The sequence below is a fragment of the Carcharodon carcharias genome, chromosome 9 (genome assembly GCF_017639515.1).
Source record: "Carcharodon carcharias isolate sCarCar2 chromosome 9, sCarCar2.pri, whole genome shotgun sequence".
NCBI classification, from domain to species: Eukaryota; Metazoa; Chordata; class Chondrichthyes; order Lamniformes; family Lamnidae; genus Carcharodon; species Carcharodon carcharias.
In genome coordinates, this window is record NC_054475.1 from 149,201,884 (window position 1) to 149,228,104 (window position 26,221).

A 26,221-nucleotide genomic window follows, 5' to 3' on the forward strand; every position below is an offset into this window, starting at 1 on the left:
CCTGCCTCTCGCTCTCTCTCTCTGCCTGCCTCTCGCTCTCTCTCTCTCTGCCTGCCTCTCTCTCTCTCTCTCTGCCTGCCTCTCGCTCTCTCTCTCTGCCTCCCTGCCTCTCGCTCTCGCTCTCTGCCTGCCTCTCGCTCTCTCTCTCTGCCTGCCTCTCGCTCTCTCTCTCTGCCTGCCTCTCGCTCTCTCTCTCTCTGCCTGCCTCTCGCTCTCTCTCTCTGCCTGCCTCTCGCTCTCTCTCTCTGCCTGCCTCTCGCTCTCTCTCTCTGCCTGCCTCTCTCTCGCTCTCTCTCTCTGCCTGCCTCTCTGTCGCTCTCTCTCTTCCTGCTTCTCTCTCTCTCTGCCTGCCTCTCTCTCTCTCTCTCTCTGCCTGCCTTTCTCTCTCTCTCTCTCTCTCTGCCTGCCTCTCTCTCTCTCTCTCTCTCTGCCTGCCTCTCTCTCTCTGCCTGCCTGCCTCTCTCTCTCTCTCTGCCTGCCTCTCTCTCACTCTGCCTGCCTCTCTCTCTCTCTGCCTGCCTCTCTCTCTCTCTCTCTCTGCCTGCCTCTCTCTCTCTCTCTGCCTGACTCTCTCTCTCTCTCTGCCTGACTCTCTCTCTTTCTCTCTGCCTGACTCTCTCTCTCTCTCTCTCTCTGCCTGCCTCTCTCTCTCTCTCTCTCTGCCTGCCTCTCTCTCTCTCTCTCTGCCTGCCTCTCTCTCTCTCTCTGCCTGCCTCTCTCTCTGTCTCTCTGCCTACCCTCTCCCAACTCTGCCTGCCTCTCTCTTTCTCTGCCTGCCTCTCTCTCTCTCTGCCTTTCTCTCTCTCTGCCTCTCTCTCTCTCTCTGCCTCTCTCTCTCTCTCTGCCTGCCTCTCTCTCTCTCTGCCTGCCTCTCTCTCTCTCTGCCTGCCTCTCTCTCTCTCTGCCTGCCTCTCTCTCTCTCTGCCTGCCTCTCTCTCTCTCTGCCTGCCTCTCTCTCTCTCTGCCTGCCTCTTTTTCTCTCTGCCTGCCTCTCTCTCTCTCTGCCTGCCTCTCTCTCTCTCTGCCTGCCTCTCTCTCTCTCTGCCTGCCTCTCTCTCTGCCTGCCTCTCTCTCTCTCTGCCTGCCTCTCTCTCTCTCTGCCTGCCTCTCTCTCTCTCTGCCTGCCTCTCTCTCTCTCTGCCTGCCTCTCTCTCTCTCTGCCTGCCTCTCTCTCTGCCTGCCTCTCTCTCTGCCTGCCTCTCTCTCGCTCTGCCTGTCTCTCTCGCTCTGCCTGTCTCTCTCGCTCTGCCTGTCTCTCTCTCTCTCTGCCTGTCTCTCTCTCTCTCTGCCTGCCTCTCTCTCTCTCTGCCTGCCTCTCTCTCTCTCTGCCTGCCTCTCTCTCTCTCTCTCTCTGCCTGCCTCTCACTCTCTCTCTCTCTCTCTGCCTGCCTTTCTCTCTCTCTCTCTCTCTCTGCTGCCTCTCTCTCTCTCTCTCTCTGCCTGCCTCTCTCTCTCTGCCTGCCTGCCTCTCTCTGCCTGCCTCCCTCTCTCTGCCTGCCTCTCTCTCACTCTGCCTGCCTCTCTCTCTCTCTGCCTGCCTCTCTCTCTCTCTCTCTCTGCCTGACTCTCTCTCTGTCTCTGCCTGACTCTCTCTCTGCCTGACTCTCTCTCTCTCTCTGCCTGACTCTCTCTCTTTCTCTCTGCCTGACTCTCTCTCTCTCTCTCTCTCTGCCTGCCTCTCTCTCTCTCTCTCTCTGCCTGCCTCTCTCTCTCTCTCTCTGCCTGCCTCTCTCTCTCTCTCTGCCTGCCTCTCTCTCTGTCTCTCTGCCTACCCTCTCCCAACTCTGCCTGCCTCTCTCTTTCTCTGCCTGCCTCTCTCTCTCTCTGCCTTTCTCTCTCTCTGCCTCTCTCTCTCTCTCTGCCTCTCTCTCTCTCTCTGCCTGCCTCTCTCTCTCTCTGCCTGCCTCTCTCTCTCTCTGCCTGCCTCTCTCTCTCTCTGCCTGCCTCTCTCTCTCTCTGCCTGCCTCTCTCTCTCTCTGCCTGCCTCTCTCTCTCTCTGCCTGCCTCTTTTTCTCTCTGCCTGCCTCTCTCTCTGCCTGCCTCTCTCTCTCTCTGCCTGCCTCTCTCTCTCTCTGCCTGCCTCTCTCTCTCTCTGCCTGCCTCTCTCTCTCTCTGCCTGCCCTCTCTCTCTCTGCCTGCCTCTCTCTCTCTCTGCCTGCCTCTCTCTCTCTCTGCCTGCCTCTCTCTCGATCTGCCTGTCTCTCTCGCTCTGCCTGTCTCTCTCGCTCTGCCTGTCTCTCTCTCTCTCTGCCTGCCTCTCTCTCTCTCTGCCTGCCTCTCTCTCTCTGCCTGCCTCTCTCTCTCTCTCTCTCTGCCTGCCTCTCTCTCTCTCTCTCTCTGCCTGCCTCTCTCTCTCTCTCTCTCTCTGCCTGCCTTTCTCTCTCTCTCTCTCTCTCTGCTGCCTCTCTCTCTCTCTCTCTCTCTGCCTGCCTCTCTCTCTCTGCCTGCCTGCCTCTCTCTGCCTGCCTCCCTCTCTCTCTCTGCCTGCCTCTCTCTCACTCTGCCTGCCTCTCTCTCTCTCTGCCTGCCTCTCTCTCTCTCTCTCTCTGCCTGACTCTCTCTCTGTCTCTGCCTGACTCTCTCTCTGCCTGACTCTCTCTCTCTCTCTGCCTGACTCTCTCTCTTTCTCTCTGCCTGACTCTCTCTCTCTCTCTCTCTCTGCCTGCCTCTCTCTCTCTCTCTCTCTCTGCCTGCCTCTCTCTCTCTCTCTCTGCCTGCCTCTCTCTCTCTCTCTGCCTGCCTCTCTCTCTGTCTCTCTGCCTACCCTCTCCCAACTCTGCCTGCCTCTCTCTTTCTCTGCCTGCCTCTCTCTCTCTCTGCCTTTCTCTCTCTCTGCCTCTCTCTCTCTCTCTGCCTCTCTCTCTCTCTCTGCCTGCCTCTCTCTCTCTCTGCCTGCCTCTCTCTCTCTCTGCCTGCCTCTCTCTCTCTCTGCCTGCCTCTCTCTCTCTCTGCCTGCCTCTCTCTCTCTCTGCCTGCCTCTTTTTCTCTCTGCCTGCCTCTCTCTCTCTCTGCCTGCCTCTCTCTCTCTCTGCCTGCCTCTCTCTCTCTCTGCCTGCCTCTCTCTCTCTCTGCCTGCCTCTCTCTCTCTCTGCCTGCCTCTCTCTCTCTCTGCCTGCCTCTCTCTCGCTCTGCCTGTCTCTCTCGCTCTGCCTGTCTCTCTCGCTCTGCCTGTCTCTCTCTCTCTCTGCCTGCCTCTCTCTCTCTCTGCCTGCCTCTCTCTCTCTCTGCCTGCCTCTCTCTCTCTCTGCCTGCCTCTCTCTCTCTCTGCCTGCCTCTCTCTCTCTCTGCCTGCCTCTCTCTCTCTCTGCCTGCCTCTCTCTCTCTCTGCCTGCCTCTCTCTCTCTGCCTGCCTCTCTCTCTCTGCCTGCCTCTCTCTCTCTCTTCCTGCCTCTCTCTCTCTGCCTGCCTCTCTCTCTCTGCCTGCCTCTCTCTCTCTGCCTGCCTCTCTCTCTCTGCCTGCCTCTCTCTCTCTGCCTGCCTCTCTCTCTCTGCCTGCCTGCCTCTCTCTCTCTCTGCCTGCCTCTCTCTCTCTGCCTGCCTCTCTCTCTCTCTCTGCCTGCCTCTCTCTCTCTCTCTGCCTGACTCTCTCTCTCTCTCTGCCTGACTCTCTCTCTCTCTCTCTCTGCCTGACTCTCTCTCTCTCTCTCTCTTTCTCTCTCTCTCTCTGCCTGACTCTCTCTCTTTCTCTCTCTCTGCCTGACTCTCTCTTTCTCTCTCTCTGCCTGACTTTCTCTGCCTGACTCTCTCCATCTCTCTCTCTATCTGCCCTCTGCCTGACTCTCTCTCTCTCTGTCCTCTGCCTCACTCTCTCTCTCTCTGCCCTCTGCCTCACTCTCTCTCTCTCTGTCCTCTGCCTGACTCTCTCTCTCTCTGTCCTCTGCCTGACTCTCTCTCTCTTTGTCCTCTGCCTGAATCTCTCTCTCTCTCTCTCTGTCCTCTGCCTGCCTCTCTCTCTCTCTCTGTCTCTGCCTGCCTCTCTCTCTCTATCTCTCTGCCTGCCTCTCTTTCTCTCTCTGCCTGCCTCTTTCTCTCTCTGCCTGCCTCTCTCTCTCTCTGCCTGCCTCTCTCTCTCTCTGCCTGCCTGTCACTCTCTCTCTGCCTGCCTCTCTCTCTCTCTCTCTGCCTGCCTCCCTCTCTCTCTCTCTCTCTCTGCCTGACTCTCTCTCTCTCTCTCTCTCTCTCTGCCCTCTGCCTCTCTCTCTCTCTCTGCCTGACTCTCTCTGTCTGAATCTCTCTCTCTCTCTGCCTGCCTCTCTCTCTCTCTCTGCCTGCCTCTCTCTCTTTGCCTGACTCTCTCTCTCTGCCTGACTCTCTCTCTCTGCCTGACTCTCTCTCTCTGCCTGACTCTCTCTCTCTGCCTGACTCTCTCTCTCTCTCTCTGCCTGACTCTCTCTCTTTCTCTCTCTCTGCCTGCCTCTCTCTCTCTCTCTGCCTGCCTCTCTCTCTCTGCCTGCCTCTCTCTCTCTCTCTCTGCCTGCCTCTCTCTCTCTCTGCCTGCCTCTCTCTCTCTCTGCCTGCCTCTCTCTCTCTGTGCCTGCCCCCCTCTCTCTCTCTGCCTGGCTCTCTCTGCCTGACTCTCTCTCTCTCTCTCTCTCTCTGCCTGACTCTCTCTCTTTCTCTCTCTCTGCCTGCCTCTCTCTCTCTCTCTGCCTGCCTCTCTCTCTCTGCCTGCCTCTCTCTCTCTCTCTCTGCCTGCCTCTCTCCCTCTCTGCCTGCCTCTCTCTCTCTGTGCATGCCCCCCTCTCTCTCTCTGCCTGTCTCTCTCTCTCTCTCTGCCTGACTCGCTCTCTCTGCCTGACTCTCTCTCTCTCTGCCCTCTGCCTCTCTCTCTCTCTCTCTCTGCCTGACTAGCTCTCTCTGCCTGACTCTCTCTCTCTCTCTGCCCTCTGCCTCTCTCTCTCTGCCTGCCTCTCTCTCTCTCTGCCTGCCTCTCGCTCTCTCTCTGCCTGCCTCTCGCTCTCTCTCTGCCTTCCTCTCGCTCTCTCTCTGCCTGCCTCTCGCTCTCTCTCTGCCTGCCTCTCGCTCTCTCTCTGCCTGCCTCTCGCTCTCTCTCTGCCTGTCTCTCGCTCTCTCTCTGCCTGCCTCTCGCTCTCTCTCTGCCTGCCTCTCGCTCTCTCTCTGCCTGACTCTCTGTCTGAATCTCGCTCTCTCTCTCTCTGCCCTCTGCCTGTCTCTCTCTCGCTCTCTCTCTGCCTGCCTCTCGCTCTCTCTCTGCCTGCCTCTCGCTCTCTCTCTGCCTGCCTCTCGCTCTCTCTCTGCCTGCCTCTCGCTCTCTCTCTGCCTGCCTCTCGCTCTCTCTCTGCCTGCCTCTCGCTCTCTCTCTGCCTGCCTCTCGCTATCTCTCTGCCTGCCTCTCGCTCTCTCTCTGTCTGCCGCTCTCCCTCTCTCTCTCTGCCTGCCTCTCTCCCTCTCTCTCTCTGCCTGCCTCTCTCTCTCTCTTCCTGCCTCTCTCTCTCTTCCTGCCTCTCTCTCTCTCTGCCTGACTCTCTCTCTCTCTCTCTCTGACTGCCTCTCTCTCTCACTGTCTCTGCCTGCCTCTCTCTCTCTCTCTCTCTGCCTGCCTCCCTCTGGCTCTCTCTCCCTGCCTGCCTCTCTCTCTCTCTCTCTCTCTCTCTCTCTCTGCCTGCCTCTCTCACTCCCTCTGTTCCTGCCTCTCTCTCTCTCTCTGCCTGCCTCTCTCTCTCTCTCTGCCTGCCTCTCTCTCTCTCTGCCTGCCTCTCTCTCTATCTGCCTGCCTCTCTCTCTCTCTGCCTGCCTCTCTCTCTCTCTGCCTGCCTCTCTCTCTCTCTGCCTGCCTCTCTCTCACTCTGCCTGCCTCTCTCTCTCTCTGCCTGCCTCTCTCTCTCTCTGCCTGCCTCTCTCTCTCTCTGCCTGCCTCTCTCTCTCTCTGCCTGCCTCTCTCTCTCTCTGCCTGCCTCTCTCTCTCTTCCTGCCCCCCTCTCTCTCTCTGCCTGACTGTCTCTCTCTCTCTCTGCCTGACTCTCTCTCTCTCGCTCTCTCTGATTGACTCCCTCTCTCTCTCTCTCTGGCTGACTCTCTCTCTCCCTGCCTTACTCTCTCTCTCTCTGCCTGACTCTCTGTCTGAATCTCTCTCTCTCTCTCTGCCCTCTGCCCCTCTCTCTCTCTCTGCCTGCCTCGCTCTCTCTGTCTCTGCCTGCATCTCTCTCTCTCTCTCTCTCTCTCTCTGCCTGCCTCGCTTTCTCTCTCTGCCTGCCTCTCTCTCTCTGCCTGCCTCTCTCTCTCTCTCTGCCTGCCTCCCTCTCTCTCTGCCCTCTGCCTCTCTCTCTCTCTCTGCCTGACTCTCTCTGCCTGCCTCTCTCTCTCTCTCTCTGCCTGCCTCTCTCTCTCTCTCTATGCCTGCCTCTCTCTCTCTCTCTGCCTGCCTCTCTCTCTCTCTCTGCCTGCCTCTCTCTCTCTCTCTGCCTGCCTCTCTCTCTCTCTCTGCCTGCCTCTCTCTCTCTCTCTGCCTGCCTCTCTCTCTCTCTCTGCCTGCCTCTCTCTCTCTCTCTGCCTGCCTCTCTCTCTCTCTGCCTGCCTCTCTCTCTCTCTGCCTGCCTCTCTCTCTCTCTCTGCCTGCCTCTCTCTCTCTCTCTGCCTGCCTCTCTCTCTCTCTCTGCCTGCCTCTCTCTCTCTCTCTGCCTGACTCTCTCTCTCTCTCTGCCTGACTCTCTCTCTCTCTCTGCCTGACTCTCTCTCTCTCTCTGCCTGACTCTCTCTCTCTCTCTGCCTGACTCTCTCTCTCTCTCTGCCTGACTCTCTCTCTCTGCCTGACTCTCTCTCTCTGCCTGACTCTCTCTCTCTGCCTGACTCTCTCTCTCTGCCTGACTCTCTCTCTCTGCCTGACTCTCTCTCTCTGCCTGACTCTCTCTCTCTGCCTGACTCTCTCTCTCTGCCTGACTCTCTCTCTCTGCCTGACTCTCTCTCTCTGCCTGACTCTCTCTCTCTCTCTCTCTGCCTGCCTCTCTCTCTCTCTCTGCCTGCCCCCCTCTCTCTCTCTGCCTGACTCTCTCTGCCTGACTGTCTCTCTCTCTCTCTCTGCCTGACACTCTCTCTCTCTCTCTCTGCCCTCGGCCTCTCTCTCTCTCTCTCTCTCTGCCTGACTAGCTCTCTATGCCTGACTCTCTCTCTCTCTCTCTCTGCCCTCTGCCTCTCTCTCTCTCTGCCTGCCTCTCTCTCTCTCTCTGCCTGCCTCTCTCTCTCTCTCTGCCTGCCTCTCTCTCTCTCTCTGCCTGCCTCTCGCTCTCTCTCTGCCTGCCTCTCGCTCTCTCTCTGCCTGTCTCTCGCTCTCTCTCTGCCTGCCTCTCGCTCTCTCTCTGCCTGCCTCTCTCTCTCTGCCTGACTCTCTGTCTGAATCTCTCTCTCTCTCTCTGCCCTCTGCCTGTCTCTCTCTCTCTCTCTGCCTGCCTCTCTCTCTCTGTCTCTCTGCCTGCCTCTCTCCCTCTCTCTCTCTGCCTGCCTCTCTCTCTCTCTGCCTGCCTCTCTCTCTCTGCCTGCCTCTCTCTCTCTGCCTGCCTCTCTCTCTCTCTCTGCCTGCCTCTCTCTCTCTCTCTCTCTCTGTGCCTGCCTCTCTCTCTCTCTCTCTCTCTCTCTGACTGCCTCTCTCTCTCTCTCTCTCTCTGCCTGCCTGTCCCTCTCTCTCCCTCTCTCTCTCTCTGCCTGCCTCCCTCTGGCTCTCTCTCCCTGCCTGCTACTCTCTCTCTCTCTCTCTCTGCCTGCCTCTCTCACTCCCTCTCTGCCTGCCTCTCTCTCTCTCTCTCTCTGCCTGCCTCTCTCTCTCTCTCTCTGCCTGCCTCTCTCTCTCTCTCTGCCTACCTCTGTCTCTCTCTCTGCCTGCCTCTCTCTCTCTCTCTGCCTGCCTCTCTCTCTCTTTCTGCCTGCCTCTCTCTCTCTCTCTTCCTGCCTCTCTCTCTCTCTCTCTCTCTCTGCCTGCCTCTCTCTCTCTCTCTCTCTCTGCCTGCCTCTCTCTCTCTCTCTCTGCCTGCCCCTCTCTCTCTCTCTGCCTGTCTCTCTCTCTCTCTCTCTCTGCCTGCCTCTCTCTCTCTCTCTGCCTGCCTCTCTCTCTCTCTGCCTGCCTCTCTCTCTCTCTCTCTCTGCCTGCCTCTCTCTCTCTCTCTCTGCCTGCCTCTCTCTCTCTCTCTCTCTCTCACTCTGCCTGCCTCTCTCTCTCTCTCTCTGCCTGCCTCTCTCTCTCTCTCTCTCTCTCTGACTGCCTCTCTCTCTCTCTCTCTCTGCCTGCCTGTCTCTCTCTCTCTCTCTCTCTCTGCCTGCCTCCCTCTGGCTCTCTCTCCCTGCCTGCCCCTCTCTCTCTCTCTCTCTGCCTGCCTCTCTCACTCCCTCTCTGCCTGCCTCTCTCTCTCTCTCTCTCTCTGCCCGCCTCTCTCTCTATCTCTGCCTGCCTCTCTCTCTCTGCCTACCTCTGTCTCTCTCTCTGCCTGCCTCTCTCTCTCTCTCTGTCTGCCTCTCTCTCTCTCTCTCTGCCTGCCTCTCTTTCTCTCTCTCTCTTCCTGCCTCTCTCTCTCTCTCTCTCTGCCTGCCTCTCTCTCTCTCTCTCTGCCTGCCTCTCTCTCTCTCTCTGCCTGCCTCTCTCTCTCTCTCTGCCTGTCTCTCTCTCTCTCTCTCTCTGCCTGCCTCTCTCTCTCTCTCTCTGCCTGCCTCTCTCTCTCTGTCTGCCTCTCTCTCTCTCTCTCTGCCTGCCTCTCTCTCTCTCTCTCTCTGCCTGCCTCTCTCTCTCTCTCTCTCTCTCTCTCTGCCTGCCTCTCTCTCTCTCTCTGCCTGCCTCTCTCTCTCTCTCTGCCTGCCTCTCTCTCTCTCTCTCTCTGCCTGCCTCTCTCTCTCTCTCTGCCTGCCTCTCTCTCTCTCTCTCTGCCTGCCTCTCTCTCTCTCTCTGCCTGCCTCTCTCTCTCTCTCTCTGCCTGCCTCTCTCTCTCTCTCTGCCTGCCTCTCTCTCTCTGCCTGACTCTCTCTCTCTCTGCCTGACTCTCTCTCTCTCTCTCTCTGCCTGACTCTCTCTCTCTCTCTCTCTGCCTGCCTCTCTCTCTCTCTCTCTCTCTCTGCCTGCCTCTCTCTCTCTCTGCCTGCCCCGCTCTCTCTCTCTGCCTGACTCTCTCTGCCTGACTGTATCTCTCTCTCTCTCTGCCTGTCTCTCTCTCTCTCTCTGCCTGACTCGCTCTCTCTGCCTGACTCTCTCTGCCTGACTCTCTCTGCCTGACTCCCTCTCTCTCTCTCTCTGCCCTCTGCCTCTCTCTCTCTCTCTCTCTGCCTGACTAGCTCTCTCTGCCTGACTCTCTCTCTCTCTCTCTCTGCCCTCTGCCTCTCTCTCTCTCTCTGCCGGCCTCTCTCTCTCTCTCTGCCGGCCTCTCTCTCTCTCTCTCTCTGCCTGCCTCTCTCTCTCTCTCTGCCTGCCTCTCTCTCTCTCTCTGCCTGCCTCTCGCTCTCTCTCTGCCTGCCTCTCGCTCTCTCTCTGCCTGCCTCTCGCTCTCTCTCTGCCTGCCTCTCGCTCTCTCTCTCTGCCTGCCTCTCGCTCTCTCTCTCTGCCTGCCTCTCGCTCTCTCTCTCTGCCTGCCTCTCGCTCTCTCTCTCTGCCTGCCTCTCGCTCTCTCTCTCTGCCTGCCTCTCGCTCCCTCTCTCTGCCTGCCTCTCCCTCCCTCTCTCTGCCTGCCTCTCTCTCCCTCTTTCTGCCTGCCTCTCACTCCCTCTCTCTGCCTGCCTCTCGCTCTCTCTCTCTGCCTGCCTCTCGCTCTCTCTCTCTGCCTGCCTCTCGCTCTCTCTCTCTCTGCCTGCCTCTCGCTCTCTCTCTCTGCCTGCCTCTCGCTCTCTCTCTCTGCCTGCCTCTCGCTCTCTCTCTCTGCCTGCCTCTCTCTCTCTCTCTGCCTGCCTCTCTCTCTCTCTCTGCCTGCCTCTCTCTCTCTCTCTGCCTGCCTCTCTCTCTCTCTCTGCCTGCCTCTCTCTCTCTCTCTGCCTGCCTCTCTCTCTCTCTCTGCCTGCCTCTCTCTCTCTCTCTGCCTGCCTCTCTCTCTCTCTGCCTGCCTCTCTCTCTCTCTGCCTGCCTCTCTCTCTCTCTCTCTGCCTGACTCTCTCTCTCTCTCTGCCTGACTCTCTCTCTCTCTCTGCCTGACTCTCTCTCTCTCTCTGCCTGACTCTCTCTCTCTCTCTCTGCCTGACTCTCTCTCTCTCTCTGCCTGACTCTCTCTCTCTCTCTGCCTGACTCTCTCTCTCTCTCTCTGCCTGACTCTCTCTCTCTCTCTCTGCCTGACTCTCTCTCTCTCTCTGCCTGACTCTCTCTCTCTCTGCCTGACTCTCTCTCTCTGCCTGACTCTCTCTCTCTGCCTGACTCTCTCTCTCTGCCTGACTCTCTCTCTCTGCCTGACTCTCTCTCTCTGCCTGACTCTCTCTCTCTGCCTGACTCTCTCTCTCTGCCTGCCTCTCTCTCTCTCTCTCTCTGCCTGCCCCCCTCTCTCTCTCTGCCTGACTCTCTCTGCCTGACTGTCTCTCTCTCTCTCTCTGCCTGACTCTCTCTCTCTCTATCTCTCTCTGCCTGACTAGCTCTCTATGCCTGACTCTCTCTCTCTCTCTCTCTGCACTCTGCCTCTCTCTCTCTCTGCCTGCCTCTCTCTCTCTCTGCCTGCCTCTCGCTCTCTCTCTGCCTGCCTCTCGCTCTCTCTCTGCCTGTCTCTCGCTCTCTCTCTGCCTGCCTCTCGCTCTCTCTCTGCCTGCCTCTCTCTCTCTGCCTGACTCTCTGTCTGAATCTCTCTCTCTCTCTCTGCCCTCTGCCTGTCTCTCTCTCTCTCTCTGCCTGCCTCTCTCTCTCTCTCTGCCTGACTCTCTGTCTGAATCTCTCTCTCTCTCTCTGCCCTCTGCCTGCCTCTCTCTCTCTCTCTGCCTGCCTCTCTCCCTCTCTCTCTCTGCCTGCCTCTCTCTCTCTCTCTCTTCCTGCCTCTCTCTCTCTCTGCCTGCCTCTCTCTCTCTGCCTGCCTCTCTCTCTCTCTCTGCCTGCCTCTCTCTCTCTCTCTCTCTGCCTGCCTCTCTCTCTCTCTCTCTCTCTCTCTGACTGCCTCTCTCTCTCTCTCTCTCTGCCTGCCTGTCTCTCTCTCTCTCTCTCTCTCTCTCTGCCTGCCTCCCTCTGGCTCTCTCTCCCTGCCTGCCCCTCTCTCTCTCTCTCTCTGCCTGCCTCTCTCACTCCCTCTCTGCCTGCCTCTCGCTCTCTCTCTCTGCCTGCCTCTCGCTCTCTCTCTGCCTGCCTCTCGCTCTCTCTCTCTGCCTGTCTCTCGCTCTCTCTCTCTGCCTGCCTCTCGCTCTCTCTCTCTGCCTGCCTCTCGCTCTCTCTCTCTGCCTGCCTCTCGCTCTCTCTCTCTGCCTGCCTCTCGCTCTCTCTCTCTGCCTGCCTCTCGCTCTCTCTCTCTGCCTGCCTCTCGCTCTCTCTCTCTGCCTGCCTCTCGCTCTCTCTCTCTGCCTGCCTCTCGCTCTCTCTCTCTGCCTGCCTCTCGCTCTCTCTCTCTGCCTGCCTCTCGCTCTCTCTCTCTGCCTGCCTCTCGCTCTCTCTCTCTGCCTGCCTCTCGCTCTCTCTCTCTGCCTGCCTCTCGCTCTCTCTCTCTGCCTGCCTCTCGCTCTCTCTCTCTGCCTGCCTCTCGCTCTCTCTCTCTGCCTGCCTCTCGCTCTCTCTCTCTGCCTGCCTCTCGCTCTCTCTCTCTGCCTGCCTCTCTCTCTCTCTGCCTGCCCCCCTCTCTCTCTCTGCCTGACACTCTCTGCCTGACTGTATCTCTCTCTCTCTCTGCCTGTCTCTCTCTCTCTCTCTGCCTGACTCGCTCTCTCTGCCTGACTCTCTCTGCCTGACTCCCTCTCTCTCTCTCTCTCTGCCTTCTGCCTCTCTCTCTCTCTCTCTCTGCCTGACTAGCTCTCTCTGCCTGACTCTCTCTCTCTCTCTCTCTCTGCCCTCTGCCTCTCTCTCTCTCTCTGCCCTCTGCCTCTCTCTCTCTCTCTGCCGGCCTCTCGCTCTCTCTCTGCCTGCCTCTCGCTCTCTCTCTGCCTGCCTCTCGCTCTCTCTCTGCCTGCCTCTCGCTCTCTCTCTGCCTGCCTCTCGCTCTCTCTCTGCCTGCCTCTCGCTCTCTCTCTGCCTGCCTCTCGCTCTCTCTCTGCCTGCCTCTCGCTCTCTCTCTGCCTGCCTCTCGCTCTCTCTCTGCCTGCCTCTCGCTCTCTCTCTGCCTGCCTCTCGCTCTCTCTCTGCCTGCCTCTCGCTCTCTCTCTGCCTGCCTCTCGCTCTCTCTCTGCCTGCCTCTCGCTCTCTCTCTGCCTGCCTCTCGCTCTCTCTCTGCCTGCCTCTCGCTCTCTCTCTGCCTGCCTCTCGCTCTCTCTCTGCCTGCCTCTCGCTCTCTCTCTGCCTGCCTCTCGCTCTCTCTCTGCCTGCCTCTCGCTCTCTCTCTGCCTGCCTCTCGCTCTCTCTCTGCCTGCCTCTCGCTCTCTCTCTGCCTGCCTCTCGCTCTCTCTCTGCCTGCCTCTCGCTCTCTCTCTGCCTGCCTCTCGCTCTCTCTCTGCCTGCCTCTCGCTCTCTCTCTGCCTGCCTCTCGCTCTCTCTCTGCCTGCCTCTCGCTCTCTCTCTGCCTGCCTCTCGCTCTCTCTCTGCCTGCCTCTCGCTCTCTCTCTGCCTGCCTCTCGCTCTCTCTCTGCCTGCCTCTCGCTCTCTCTCTGCCTGCCTCTCGCTCTCTCTCTGCCTGCCTCTCGCTCTCTCTCTGCCTGCCTCTCGCTCTCTCTCTGCCTGCCTCTCTCTCTCTCTCTCTGCCTGACTCTCTGTCTGAATCTCTCTCTCTCTCTCTGCCCTCTGCCTGTCTCTCTCTCGCTCTCTCTCTGCCTGCCTTTCGCTCTCTCTCTGCCTGCCTCTCGCTCTCTCTCTGCCTGCCTCTCGCTCTCTCTCTGCCTGCCTCTCTCCCTCTCTCTCTCTGCCTGCCTCTCTCCCTCTCTCTCTCTGCCTGCCTCTCTCTCCCTCTCTCTCTTCCTGCCTCTCTCTCTCTCTGCCTGCCTCTCTCTCTCTGCCTGCCTCTCTCTCTCTGCCTGCCTCTCTCTCTCTCTCTCTCTCTGCTTGCCTCTCTCTCTCTCTCTCTCTCTGCTTGCCTCTCTCTCTCTCTCTCTCTCTCTGACTGCCTCTCTCTCTCTCTCTCTCTCTGCCTGCCTCTCTCTCTCTCTCTCTCTGCCTGCCTCCCTCTGGCTCTCTCTCCCTGCCTGCCTCACTCTCTCTCTCTCTCTGCCTGCCTCTCTCACTCCCTCTGTGCCTGCCTCTCTCTCTCTCTCTCTGCCTGCCTCTCTCTCTCTCTCTGCCTGCCTCTCTCTCTCTCTGCCTGCCTCTCTCTCTCTTTGCCTGCCTCTCTCTCTCTCTGCCTGCCTCTCTCTCTCTCTGCCTGCCTCTCTCTCTCTCTGCCTGCCTCTCTCTCTCTCTGCCTGCCTCTCTCTCTCTCTGCCTGCCTCTCTCTCTCTCTCTGCCTGCCTCTCTCTCTCTCTGCCTGCCTCTCTCTCTCTCTGCCTGCCTCTCTCTCTCTCTGCCTGCCTCTCTCTCTCTCTGCCTGCCTCTCTCTCTCTCTGCCTGCCTCTCTCTCTCTCTCTGCCTGCCTCTCTCTCTCTCTCTGCCTGCCTCTCTCTCTCTCTCTGCCTGCCTCTCTCTCTCTCTGCCTGCCTCTCTCTCTCTCTCTGCCTTCCTCTCTCTCTCTCTCTCTGCCTGCCTCTCTCTCTCTCTCTGCCTGCCTCTCTCCCTCTCTCTGCCTGCCTCTCTCTCTCTCTCTGCCTGCCTCTCTCTCTCTCTGCCTGTCTCTATCTCTCTCTCTCTGCCTGTCTCTCTCTCTCTCTCTGCCTGCCTCTCTCACTCTCTCTGCCTGCCTCTCTCTCTCTCTCTGCCTGCCTCTCTCTCTCTCTCTGCCTGCCTCTCTCTCTCTCTCTCTGCCTGCCTCTCTCTCTCTCTCTGCCTGCCTCTCTCTCTCTCTCTGCCTGCCTCTCTCTCTCTCTCTGCCTGCCTCTCTCTCTCTCTCTGCCTGTCTCTCTCTCTCGCTCCCTGCCTGTCTCTCTCTCTCGCTCTCTGCCTGCCTCTCTCGCTCTCTGCCTGCCTCTCTCTCTCTTTGCCTGCCTCTCTCTCTCTTTGCCTGCCTCTCTCTCTCTCTGCCTGCCTCTCTCTCTCTCTCTGCCTGCCTCTCTCTCTCTTCCTGCCCCCCTCTCTCTCTCTGCCTGACTCTCTCTGCCTGACTGTCTCTCTCTCTCTCTGCCTGACTCTCTCTCTCTCTCTCTCTGCTTGACTCCCTCTCTCTCTCTCTGCCTGACTCTCTCTCTCCCTGCCTTACTCTCTCTCTCTCTGCCTGACTCTCTGTCTGAATCTCTCTCTCTCTCTCTCTCTCTCTCTCTGCCCTCTGCCTCTCTCTCTCTCTCTGCCTGCCTCGCTCTCTCTGTCTCTGCCTGCCTCTCTCTCTCTCTCTCTCTCTGCCTGCCTCTCTTTCTCTCTCTGCCTGCCTCTCTTTCTCTCTCTGCCTGCCTCTCTCTCTCTCGCTGCCTGCCTCCCTCTCTCTCTCTCTCTCTCTATCTGCCTGACTCTCTCTCTCTCTGCCCTCTGCCTCTCTCTCTCTCTGCCTGACTCTCTCTGCCTGCCTCTCTCTCTCTCTGCCTGACTCTCTCTCTCTCTGCCTGCCTCTCTCTCTCTCTCTCTGCCTGCCTCTCTCTCTCTCTGCCTGACTCTCTCTCTCTGCCTGACTCTCTCTCTCTCTCTCTCTGCCTGACTCTCTCTCTCTCTCTCTCTGCCTGACTCTCTCTCTTTCTCTCTCTCTGCCTGAATCTCTCTCTCTCTCTCTCTCTGCCTGCCTCTCTCTCTCTGCCTGAATCTCTCTCTCTCTCTCTCTGCCTGCCTCTCTCTCTCTGCCTGCCTCTCTCTCTCTCTCTGCCTGCCCCTCTCTCTCTCTCTGCCTGCCCCCCTCTCTCTCTCTGCCTGACTCTCTCTGCCTGACTGTCTCTCTCTCTCTCTCTCTCTGCCTGACTCTCTCTCTCTCTCTCTCTCTCTCTGCCTGACTCGCTCTCTCTGCCTGACTCTCTCTGCCTGACTCCCTCTCTCTCTCTCTCTGCCCTCGGCCACTCTCTCTCTCTCTCTCTGCCTGACTAGCTCTCTATGCCTGACTCTCTCTCTCTCTCTCTGCCCTCTGCCTCTCTCTCTCTCTCTGCCTGCTTCTCTTTCTCTCTCTGCCTGCCTCTCGCTCTCTCTCTGCCTGCCACTCGCTCTCTCTCTGCCTGTCTCTCGCTCTCTCTCTGCCTGTCTCTCGCTCTCTCTCTGCCTGCCTCTCTCTCTCTCTCTGCCTGACTCTCTCTCTCTCTCTGCCTGACTCTGTCTGAATCTCTCTCTCTCTCTGCCCTCTGCCTGACTCTCTCTCGCTCTCTCTCTGCCTGCCTCTCGCTCTCTCTCTGCCTGCCTCTCGCTCTCTCTCTGCCTGCCTCTCTCTCTCTCTGCCTGCCTCTCTCTCTCTCTGCCTGCCTCTCTCCCTCTCTCTCTCTGCCTGCCTCTCTCCCTCTCTCTCTCTGCCTGCCTCTCTCTCTCTCTCTCTCTCTGCCTGCCTCTCTCTCTCTCTCTCTCTGCCTGCCTCCCTCTGGCTCCCTGCCTGCCTCTCTCTCTCTCTCTCTCTCTCTGCCTGCCTCTCTCACTCCCTCTCTGCCTGCCTCTCTCTCTGCCTGCCTCTCTCTCTCTCTCTGCCTGCCTCTCTCTCTCTCTCTGCCTGCCTCTCTCTCTCTCTGCCTGCCTCTCTCTCTCTCTGCCTGCCTCTTTCTCTCTGCCTGCCTCTCTCTCTCTCTCTCTCTGCCTGCCTCCCTCTGGCTCTCTCTCCCTGCCTGCCTCACTCTCTCTCTCTCTCTGCCTGCCTCTCTCTCTCTCTGCCTGCCTCTCTCTCTCTCTGCCTGCCTCTCTCTCTCTCTGCCTGCCTCTCTCTCTCTCTGCCTGCCTCTCTCTCTCTCTGCCTGCCTCTCTCTCTCTCTGCCTGCCTCTCTCTCTCTGCCTCTCTCTCTCTGCCTGCCTCTCTCTCTCTCTCTGCCTGCCTCTCTCTCTCTCTCTGCCTGCCTCTCTCTCTCTCTCTGCCTGCCTCTCTCTCTCTCTCTGCTTGACTCCCTCTCTCTCTCTCTGCCTGACTCTCTCTCTCCCTGCCTTACTCTCTCTCTCTCTGCCTGACTCTCTGTCTGAATCTCTCTCTCTCTCTCTCTCTCTCTGCCCTCTGCCTCTCTCTCTCTCTCTGTCTCTGCCTGCCTCGCTCTCTCTGTCTCTGCCTGCCTCTCTCTCTCTCTCTCTCTCTGCCTGCCTCTCTTTCTCTCTCTGCCTGCCTCTCTTTCTCTCTCTGCCTGCCTCTCTTTCTCTCTCTGCCTGCCTCTCTATCTCTCTCTGCCTGCCTCCCTCTCTCTCTCTCTCTGCCTGCCTCTCTCTCTCTCTCTCTGCCTGCCTCTCTCTCTCTCTCTCTGCCTGCCTCTCTTTCTCTCTCTGCCTGACTCTCTCTCTCTCTCTCTGCCTGACTCTCTCTCTTTCTCTCTCTCTGCCTGATTCTCTCTCTCTCTCTCTCTGCCTGCCTCTCTCTCTCTGCCTGCCTCTCTCTCTCTCTCTCTCTGCCTGCCCCCCTCTCTCTCTCTGCCTGCCCCCCTCTCTCTCTGCCTTCTCTCTCTGCCTGACTCTCTCTCTCTCTGCCTGACTCTCTCTCTCTCTCTCTCTCTCTCTCTCTCTGCCTGACTCCTTCTCTCTCTCTCTCTGCCCTCGGCCTCTCTCTCTCTCTCTCTCTCTGCCTGACTAGCTCTCTATGCCTGACTCTCTCTCTCTCTCTCTGCCCTCTGCCTCTCTCTCTCTCTGCCTGCTTCTCTCTCTCTCTCTGCCTGCCTCTCGCTCTCTCTCTGCCTGCCTCTCGCTCTCTCTCTGCCTGCCTCTCGCTCTCTCTCTGCCTGCCTCTCGCTCTCTCTCTGCCTGTCTCTCGCTCTCTCTCTGCCTGCCTCTCGCTCTCTCTCTGCCTGCCTCTCGCTCTCTCTCTGCCTGCCTCTCGCTCTCTCTCTGCCTGCCTCTCTCTCTCTCTCTGCCTGACTCTCTGTCTGAATCTCTCTCTCTCTCTGCCCTCTGCCTGTCTCTCTCTCGCTCTCTCTCTGCCTGCCTCTCGCTCTCTCTCTGCCTGCCTCTCGCTCTCTCTCTGCCTGCCTCGCTCTCTCTCTGCCTGCCTCTCTCTCTCTCTCTCTGCCTGCCTCTCTCCCTCTCTCTCTCTGCCTGCCTCTCTCCCTCTCTCTCTCTGCCTGCCTCTCTCTCTCTCTCTGCCTGCCTCTCTCTCTCTCTCTCTCTGCCTGCCTCTCTCTCTCTCTCTCTCTCTCTGCCTGCCTCTCTCTCTCTCTCTCTCTCTGACGGCCTCTCTCTCTCTCTCTCTGCCTGCCTCTCTCTCTCTCTCTCTGCCTGCCTCCCTCTGGCTCTCTCTCCCTGCCTGCCTCTCTCTCTCTCTCTCTGCCTGCCTCTCTCACTCCCTCTCTGCCTGCCTCTCTCTCTCTCTCTGCCTGCCTCTCTCTCTCTCTCTGCCTGCCTCTCTCTCTCTCTCTGCCTGCCTCTCTCTCTCTCTCTCTCTGCCTGCCTCTCTCTCTCTCTCTGCCTGCCTCTCTCTCTCTCTGCCTGCCTCTTTCTCTCTGCCTGCCTCTCTCTCTCTCTCTCTCTCTGCCTGCCTCTCTCTCTCTCTCTGCCTGCCTCTCTCTCTCTCTCTCTGCCTGCCTCTCTCTCTCTCTCTGCCTGTCTCTCTCTCTCTCTCTCTCTCTCTGCCTGCCTCTCTCTCTCTCTCTCTCTCTGCCTGCCTCTCTCTCTCTCTCTCTCTCTGCCTGCCTCTCTCTCTCTCTCTCTCTCTGCCTGCATCTCTCTCTCTCTCTGCCTGCCTCTCTCTCTCTCTCTGCCTGCCTCTCTCTCTCTCTCTGCCTGCCCCTCTCTCTCTCTCTGCCTGCCTCTCTCTCTCTCTCTCTGCCTGCCTCTCTGTCTCTCTGCCTGTCTCTCTCTCTCTCTCTACCTGCCTCTCTCTCTCTCTCTGCCTGCCTCTCTCTCTCTCTGCCTGCCTCTCTCTCTGCCTGCCTCTCTCTCTCTGCCTGCCTCTCTCTCTCTGCCTGCCTCTCTCTCTCTGCCTGCCTCTCTCTCTCTCTGCCTGCCTCTCTCTCTCTCTGCCTGCCTCTCTCTCTCTCTGCCTGCCTCTCTCTCTCTCTCTGCCTGCCTCTCTCTCTCTCTGCCTGCCTCTCTCTCTCTTCCTGCCCCCCTCTCCCTCTCTGCCTGACTCTCTCTGCCTGACTGTCTCTCTCTCTCTCTCTGCCTGACACTCTCTCTCTCTCTCTCTCTCTGCTTGACTCCCTCTCTCTCTCTTTGCCTGACTCTCTCTCTCCCTGCCTTACTCTCTCTCTCTCTGCCTGACTCTCTGTCTGAATCTCTCTCTCTCTCTGCTCTCTGCCTCTCTCTCTCTCTCTCTGCCTGCCTCTCGCTCTCTCTCTGCCTGCCTCTCGCTCTCTCTCTGCCTGCCTCTCGCTCTCTCTCTGCCTGCCTCTCGCTCTCTCTCTGCCTGCCTCTCGCTCTCTCTCTGCCTGCCTCTCGCTCTCTCTCCGCCTGCCTCTCGCTCTCTCTCCGCCCGCCGCTCGCTCTCTCTCCGCCCGCCTCTCGCTCTCTCTCCGCCCGCCGCTCGCTCTCTCTCCGCTCGCCTCTCGCTCTCTCTCCGCCCGCCTCTCGCTCTCTCTCCTCCCGCCGCTCGCTCTCTCTCCGCCCGCCTCTCGCTCTCTCTCCGCCCGCCTCTCGCTCTCTCTCCGCCCGCCGCTCGCTCTCTCTCCGCCCGCCGCTCGCTCTCTCTCCGCCCGCCGCTCGCTCTCTCTCCGCCCGCCGCTCGCTCTCTCTCCGCCCGCCGCTCGCTCTCTCTCCGCCCGCCTCTCGCTCTCTCTCCGCCCGCCTCTCGCTCTCTCTCCGCCCGCCTCTCGCTCTCTCTCCTCCCGCCTCTCGCTCTCTCTCCGCCCGCCTCTCGCTCTCTCTCCGCCCGCCTCTCGCTCTCTCTCCGCCCGCCTCTCGCTCTCTCTCCGCCCGCCTCTCGCTCTCTCTCCGCCCGCCTCTCGCTCTCTCTCCGCCCGCCTCTCGCTCTCTCTCCGCCCGCCTCTCGCTCTCTCTCCGCCCGCCTCTCGCTCTCTCTCCGCCCGCCTCTCGCTCTCTCTCCGCCCGCCTCTCGCTCTCTCTCCGCCCGCCTCTCGCTCTCTCTCCGCCCGCCTCTCGCTCTCTCTCCGCCCGCCTCTGCCTGCCTGCCTCTCTCTCTCCCTGCCTGCCTCTCTCTCTCTCTCTGCCTGCCTCTCTCTCTCTCTATCTCTGCCTGCCTAAAACTCTCCCTCAGTGCCAAGTGCTCATCCAACGCTTACTTTGCCTCCTTTCGCACCTGAAACTGTTGATGGTGGTCCCGGGATCCCTATTCTTTTCTTTTTCTTTTTTAGTGAAATAGGAGAGTTCCTGTAACAGGGAGGAGGTTGCGAGAGGACTGCTTATTTAAAACAATTAGATAGAAGCCCTATCTCGGTGCATTCCCCCAGGAGTTGCCAAATACAGCCCCCCTCCTTCCCCCTCAATATAAAAAAAACTCAACTCTATAAGGATTATAAAAAAAAAATCATTCCAAAGGGAGCTAAAAACATCAACGATCCTTTGACTCCCAAGTTTTGTTGTTCTGATCTGACAATAAATGTTTCCTTCACTCTTGCTCTCTACTCATGGACAAGTTTTCTTTTGCTTTTTATTAGCCTGTCTCCCATGCATCTACTCCAGCTCCTACAGTTGCAGGTTCCCTCCCATCTTTGCTACTCCTCCAATCATAGGACTGAATTTTTTATGCCTGTCGCCAATTTTGCAGTATTTGTTGTCCCAGGATGCTACTTTTGTATGTTTGATCCAGAGTTTGTGTGTATACACTGCAACTCATTCATAAGCAATGTTGGGAATTATTTCAGATATCCCATTTTTTATAATGAGAACCATCAACTCTCTCACTCACTTCAAAAGGATGCTCAGCAGACTGTGGTTTTTAGCTGGTAGAAATGTGCAACCTAACTCACCACCTTCTCAAGGGTGATTAGGGATGGGCAATAAATGCAGGCCTAGCCAGTGACACCCACATCCCATAAATGAATAAAGAGGAGTTAAATATTGAAAAAAGCTTTGATATCAAACCATTCCTTCTTTTTTTTTTCCTGCCATTTCTTTCTGGGTTTGTCAGACTCATCAGAAGAAAGTACTTAAATACACAAAACATATATTCATGTTTGTTTTTAGTTGGACAATCATGATGGTAGTGTTGCTGATAATTGAGTGGTGCCTGTTCACCTAACCAACCTGATCACAAACCTACAACACAAAAGCAAATCACCGCAGGTGCTGGGAGCCTGAAATAAAAACAGAAAAGGCTGGAAATACTCAGCACCCCTGGCAGTGTCTGTGGTGAGCGAAGCAGTTAATGTTTCAGAATGATGACCCTTCAGTTCTGATGACCAACCTGAAATGCTAATTCTGTTTCTCTCTCCGCTGATGTGATCAGAAACCTAATTTAGTAAAAGAAGAAAATAAGACTCTTGAGAGTTTTTAATTTTTTAAAAATAAGTTTCCAACCAATTGCTTGTTTCAATGAGATTCAGAATTTTCCATTACTTTCTCTTGTCCTGTCGAAGATGATGTCTGACAGTGACTTGAATTGCTGCGTGTGAAAATGTGTAGCACTGGCTGGTGTATCGGGGAGCTCGACCCTCCAACAGTGTTTGAGAGTTCAGGAAACTGACTGGATTAGAGAACTTTAATTTCCAGTGAAGACTGCAGTTAGTTTCTGTTATCTTGCGTTTAATGTTCTAATGCTGGATTACATTTTAGCAATTTATAGCTTTAAATTCCTTTACATGGACTAAATGGGGTGTTTAAGTTACACAGCTGTTTGAAAAAGACTATAAAATAGAAATATGAGTTTCAGTTGTTCAAACCTGCTCCTCATGTATCTTTAAGGGAGATTGTCTATGTGCATTGAGTCATACTGTTGTATCTAATAAGCTTAATGACAAACTACTTGTTGTCTTGTTTGGACTGGCCTGGAACTGTCCAGATTGTTTTGAATGAAGATTTGACAGCAGCAGTATAGAGCTATAAGTTTTGGAAATGGAAAACTATTTTCTCTTCCTCCAGTGTCCTTTGTTTCCAGTGACATTACAATCCCTATAATTGTTGTGGCAGGATTAAATTTTGGTTTGCAATAATTATAGTTCTCGTACTTACAGCTGCTTGAGGGTTTCTACATTTAAGTAGTCATTTGCCAAAATTCCTCCCTTCACATTAAGTTTTGGTGTGTGATCTTGTACACAAGGTGTCAAAGGTTGTGCCAGCATAATAGGCTGGATTTTGCTGTCACAGGTGAGGCAACGGCGATTGCTGTTGACCTCCAGAGAAAGCTGTGCACAAACATCTAGCAATCTCGGTGGCACAGACTTCCCCATTCCCTTTATCAGTCTGAATTTGGTACCAAATCAAGGGGACTGTCTGGTGTCTAGGAGCAGTAATATCATCAAACAGGGTAAGCAGCCAGTCACATTGAAGCATTCTCACGTAACAAGTAAATTAAACCCACTGAATCTCTTCTCATTTTAATTTTACTATTTTACAGATAAAATGAAAGTGAAATGGATGTACATTCACATGGGTTTAAAGTTGAAACCAAAATATCATAAACTTAAAAGAAGTTTTAACATGTGGTATTTCTTATAATGGAGAAATTTGACATTCACATATAAAATCACACTTTAGGCCTGGTGAGGCCTTTTAGCAGTAATTGTGAACATAGTATTCTATTAAAAACCCAGCTACACCTTATTTATCAAGGGGTTTTTTTACAGCAGTACCAAGTGCAAAAGACTGAAGATTCATTCGGTTCAATGATTCCTAATTGATTGTGGTCTGAGGGCCCTCAAAAACACATCCTCTAGAGAAGCGTAGAAATGCCGACGGCAACTTCTGAATTCTTGCTTTTAACTGTGCATATGTGGACTCCAGCTGTCAAAGGTGTAAACAATGGCATAAGGAGAAAGGGCAATTTATAGTTTTCATGAATGCTAAAGCTGTTCTGAGTTGGTGATGGGTTTAAAAACCCAAAGAAGTAACTAGAAGACTAGCTTTGCAGTATTCCAGTGGTGAAATTGCGCACACCACTCCACTTAATCCCCCAGCCAGTACCATCTGGAGTACTGCCCCTTGTGATGAAATAGAAAATTAATTTTCATCTGAGTTAAAGATTAGGTGGTTGTAAATTTGTGACATGCTCGTAGGGAAAAATTGTACCACATTACCAAAGTTATTGGCCCCATCAATTATCGGGATAATTTTGCCAAGCCATTTGGTTTTATTTTTACAGTGGTCTGCAGCTAACATACACTTGAGACCTGGTGTACACCAAGCAGAAGGGAATTAGTAGCAGACCTATTAAAAGAGCTTGATTCTTAAAGTGTTATGTTTTCAAAGCAATGAGCGTTTATGTTTCGAATTTCACATCCCCATCTACTCCCAACAACCTTTGATTCCTAGCCTAGCAAGAATCTATCTACCTATACCTTAAAAATATTCAATGACCCTGCCTCCACTGCCTTCTGAGGCAGATAGTTCCAAACTCTGAACCCTCAGAAAAAAATTTCTCCTCATCTCTGTCCTAAAAGGGCGATCTCTAATTTTAAAACAGTGCCCCCCTAGTTGTGGACTCGCCCACAAAAAGAAACATCCTTTCCACGTCCACCCTGTCAATGCTGTTCAGGATCTTATATAATTCAATCAACCCCCCCCCCCCCCCCCCCCCCCCCCCCCCCCCCAAACTATTTTGAATTCCAGTGGAAATAAGCCCAGTCTGTCCAACCTTTCCTCAGGACAACCCGCACACTCCAGGTATCAATCTAGTAAACCTCCTCTGGACCGCCACCAATGCATTTACATCCTTCCTTAAATGAGACCAAAACTGCACACAGTATTCGAGATGCCGTCTCACCAATGCCCTATAAAACTGAAATGTAACATCCTTACTTTTATGTTCAATTCCTCTCGTAATAAAGGATAGCATTTCATTAGCTGCCTTAATTACTTGTTTGCCTGCATACTAACTTTTTGTGACTCATACTAGAACACCTAGATCCCTCTACACCTCGGAATTATGCAGCTGTTCTCCATTTAAGTAATAGTCTGCTTTTTTATTCTTTCTGCCAAAGTGAACAACTTCACATTTTCCCCACATTAAAATCCATTTGCCAGACCTTTGCCTACTCATTCAATCCATCTATATCCGTCTGCAACCCCCTTATATTCGATAATTTTGTTTTAGGGTGGAGTCTGTGGTCAAATTTACTTTCCGAAATTAATATCATAATGCCTTAAATTAAGTGAGAATAGATCACTGCATTTGGAAGAGTAAGAAATTGCGAAGAAACAGTTAATATTTAGGGAAGTCAGTAATGTATTGAAAGGATTGAGTTTATTATTGGGGTTCAGTTAGTTTCCCTTTAATTACTTGGTTGGACCAGAGTAAATTGCTTGTTACCTGGAGGAGGCTGATATTGCTGTACACAAAATATAGTTTGAATGTTGAGTAATACCTTGTGGTAACTGTTATCTCCAGGAACTTGTTTCGGATTGCTTTTAGTGGTCGGAGAAGAATTTCTGAACTCACTAAGTAGTTCTCAAAAACAATTTTCAAGTGATTTTAGATGTATTATCAGTATATATTTAATGTCTCTTTTTCTGTGTCACGTCCCCCTCCTATTCCACACTATACCTGCCTTTGCTAGCATCTGACTCTTCCTTGGAATTTGGTTATGTAGGTAATGTGGAAATTCTTCATGCAAGGGTTCTGGATAGCCAGCGTCAGCACTCTGACTCAAAGGAGCATCGTTGCCAGTTCTGACCTTGCAGTTGTGATTTTTGTCCTCGATCTGTGTTCACGTGTTCATTTTCTAATGGGAGTCACTGGATAGCATTTAGGAGTGGGGTTCTGCCCTTTGATTCTTCACCTTCTGCAATCTGGTTATTTTGCATAATAGATGATGTATAAATATAGGGCGATATTGCTCTAAGTTAATAGTTGCTTGCATTTTGAGAGGGCTACAACAAAAATTTCCACCAAGAAGTGAAAAATTAGTTAACCTAATTGTCTTCCAGTGATTGCTGTTTGAAGTGCCCTTGTCAAGAATATTGGGTGCAAAGCATTTATAGGCAAATAATAATCATTGCCCAGCCTCTTGCATGAAAAATTAGTGTTCAGTTGAGCAAAGAGAAGGCTGCCAGTGGAGTTATACCACAGCACAACTTGCTGCTTTTAGGCAATTCAGTGAGTTTGCGCATAGGAAGAATAGTGGAGCAAGAGAAGTAAATAAGAAAAATAGAGCTCTCTGTGCAAAGATGTTGAAGAAAAGGGAGAAACCAGTTGAATCTGTGGTAGCAGCTTTATTTACTATTGATGTTATAGACAAAAACATTTGCATTTTTTATGAACGTTGCTTTCTTTAATTGAACATAAGCTCAGCAATATTAAAACCTGTGGTGGGAGCAACTTCTGTGGTGTATCTACAGTACCACCCCCACCCCCTCATTTTTTTATCCTATCCAATAATCTAAATGTGTCATTTGGAGAAGAAATATTTCAAGATGGAAGGAATGCAGAAGAATGAGAGGGAAGGTAGTTTCCTAGCTTGGAATTGCTAGCTCATTATTTCCCTCAAAATTTGTAAATTTGTGAACCTTGTTGTTTTATGTAATTGGCATCTTACCTTCCTCACTCCCTCTCACTTCAAGAGTGTTGGTATTCCAGGCCCTTTTCCATGAATTTGAATTTTGAAGTATTTGTGTCTGGCAATCACAGTATGAAGGACTTGTGAAGAAGCTATGACCTTCCAATATGGAATTGACCCAGTTGCTTAGCAGTTAAAACTAGATATACAAGTAGTGGTTTTTGGTATCTTGTTAAACGCGAAATCCCTTTATAAATACAGTCCAGTAAACATTGGAATTAACTTCTCTTGACCGAAACATCCTATGATCAAGTGGAGTAGCTTAAAAGGACATCTAGAATGTTGAGACATGACTACAAATTAAGCTCTAAATACGTTTTTGGAAATATATGTAGTTCACAAAGGGCACCGTGTTTGAGAAATCCTTTGACACAGTGCATCATGATGACATGTATTTCTTGGATTGCAACAAAGTAATTGCAGTGCAATTAATGTGTGATTTCCACTGTTTTTTTCCCTCCTGACTGACCATCAAGAGTAAGAGCGATTTAGCTCATAGGGTAGACAACTTTCTAGTATGGTGAATGCAGGCTCAATTGGAATATTGACCTAAAAAAATAACGACTACATTCTTGATTCACTTGGGAGGGTGGATTTGTTCTGAGCATGTGCTTGAATGTTGGGGTAAGAGAGATTGGCTTTTGTCAGTCCTATGTACCAATCTGACTAGGGCACTACAATTTGAATCTCAGTCTTGGTGACAATCATGTTGTAGCTTTGCTGTCTGTCTGACTTGGCCTTTGACAGGAAACCTCAAGCTGTTTATGATATAATGATGGATCATACACCTGTGTAGATTCTGTCAGCAATACAATGAAGAAAGCACACAAATAGCAACTTATTTTCCTACTGGTAACTTCTATAGACTCCATAAAACTGTGTATTTTTTTAGATATGTTTTTTATATCTTCAAAGTTTTTTTTTTGTTTAGCTCTGTTTCAATAAATGGTCTGGCACTGTCTACTGCACTTTTGCCTGGAGTACATCCATTAGACCCAGTCCGGTGAAGTCCTAGGTTCAATCCCTCTTCCATTGTTTTGTGGAATTTGAATATTTGTCACATCACTGCATCAATTTGTGACGTACGTCCCTCCTCTGGTTGAAGGATTTATAATTTCTCCATCTTATTTGCAGACTCGAAGTCTGTGGCTGCAGCGATTGATTGAGTGAGCCAAATGCCAATTCTTTGGGTGTCACAATGAAATAAAAGTATGGAATGAAAGATAATGGCACTGCTGTTGAATTTACAGTGACTAAGGAGATTGCTGTTCTTTAATCAAACTTCCTCCATCATGGACGCACTTCTCTTTATTCCTCTTACAGCTGCCAACTGTTGGCCAATTACCAACTCCCACATATGCAGCTGTCGAGTGATACCAGAGTTGCCACGAATTGCAAATGGTTTGAGTAACCCATG

The 26,221-nt window shown here is 53.9% G+C and overlaps 1 protein-coding gene across 2 annotated transcripts in view; it reads left to right on the forward strand.

Moving 5' to 3' along the window:
• The window catches only part of LOC121281855 (forkhead box protein O1-like), a 117,743-nt gene that overhangs the window by 79,957 nt on the left and 11,565 nt on the right, over positions 1-26,221 (forward strand). The window lies entirely within an intron of this gene.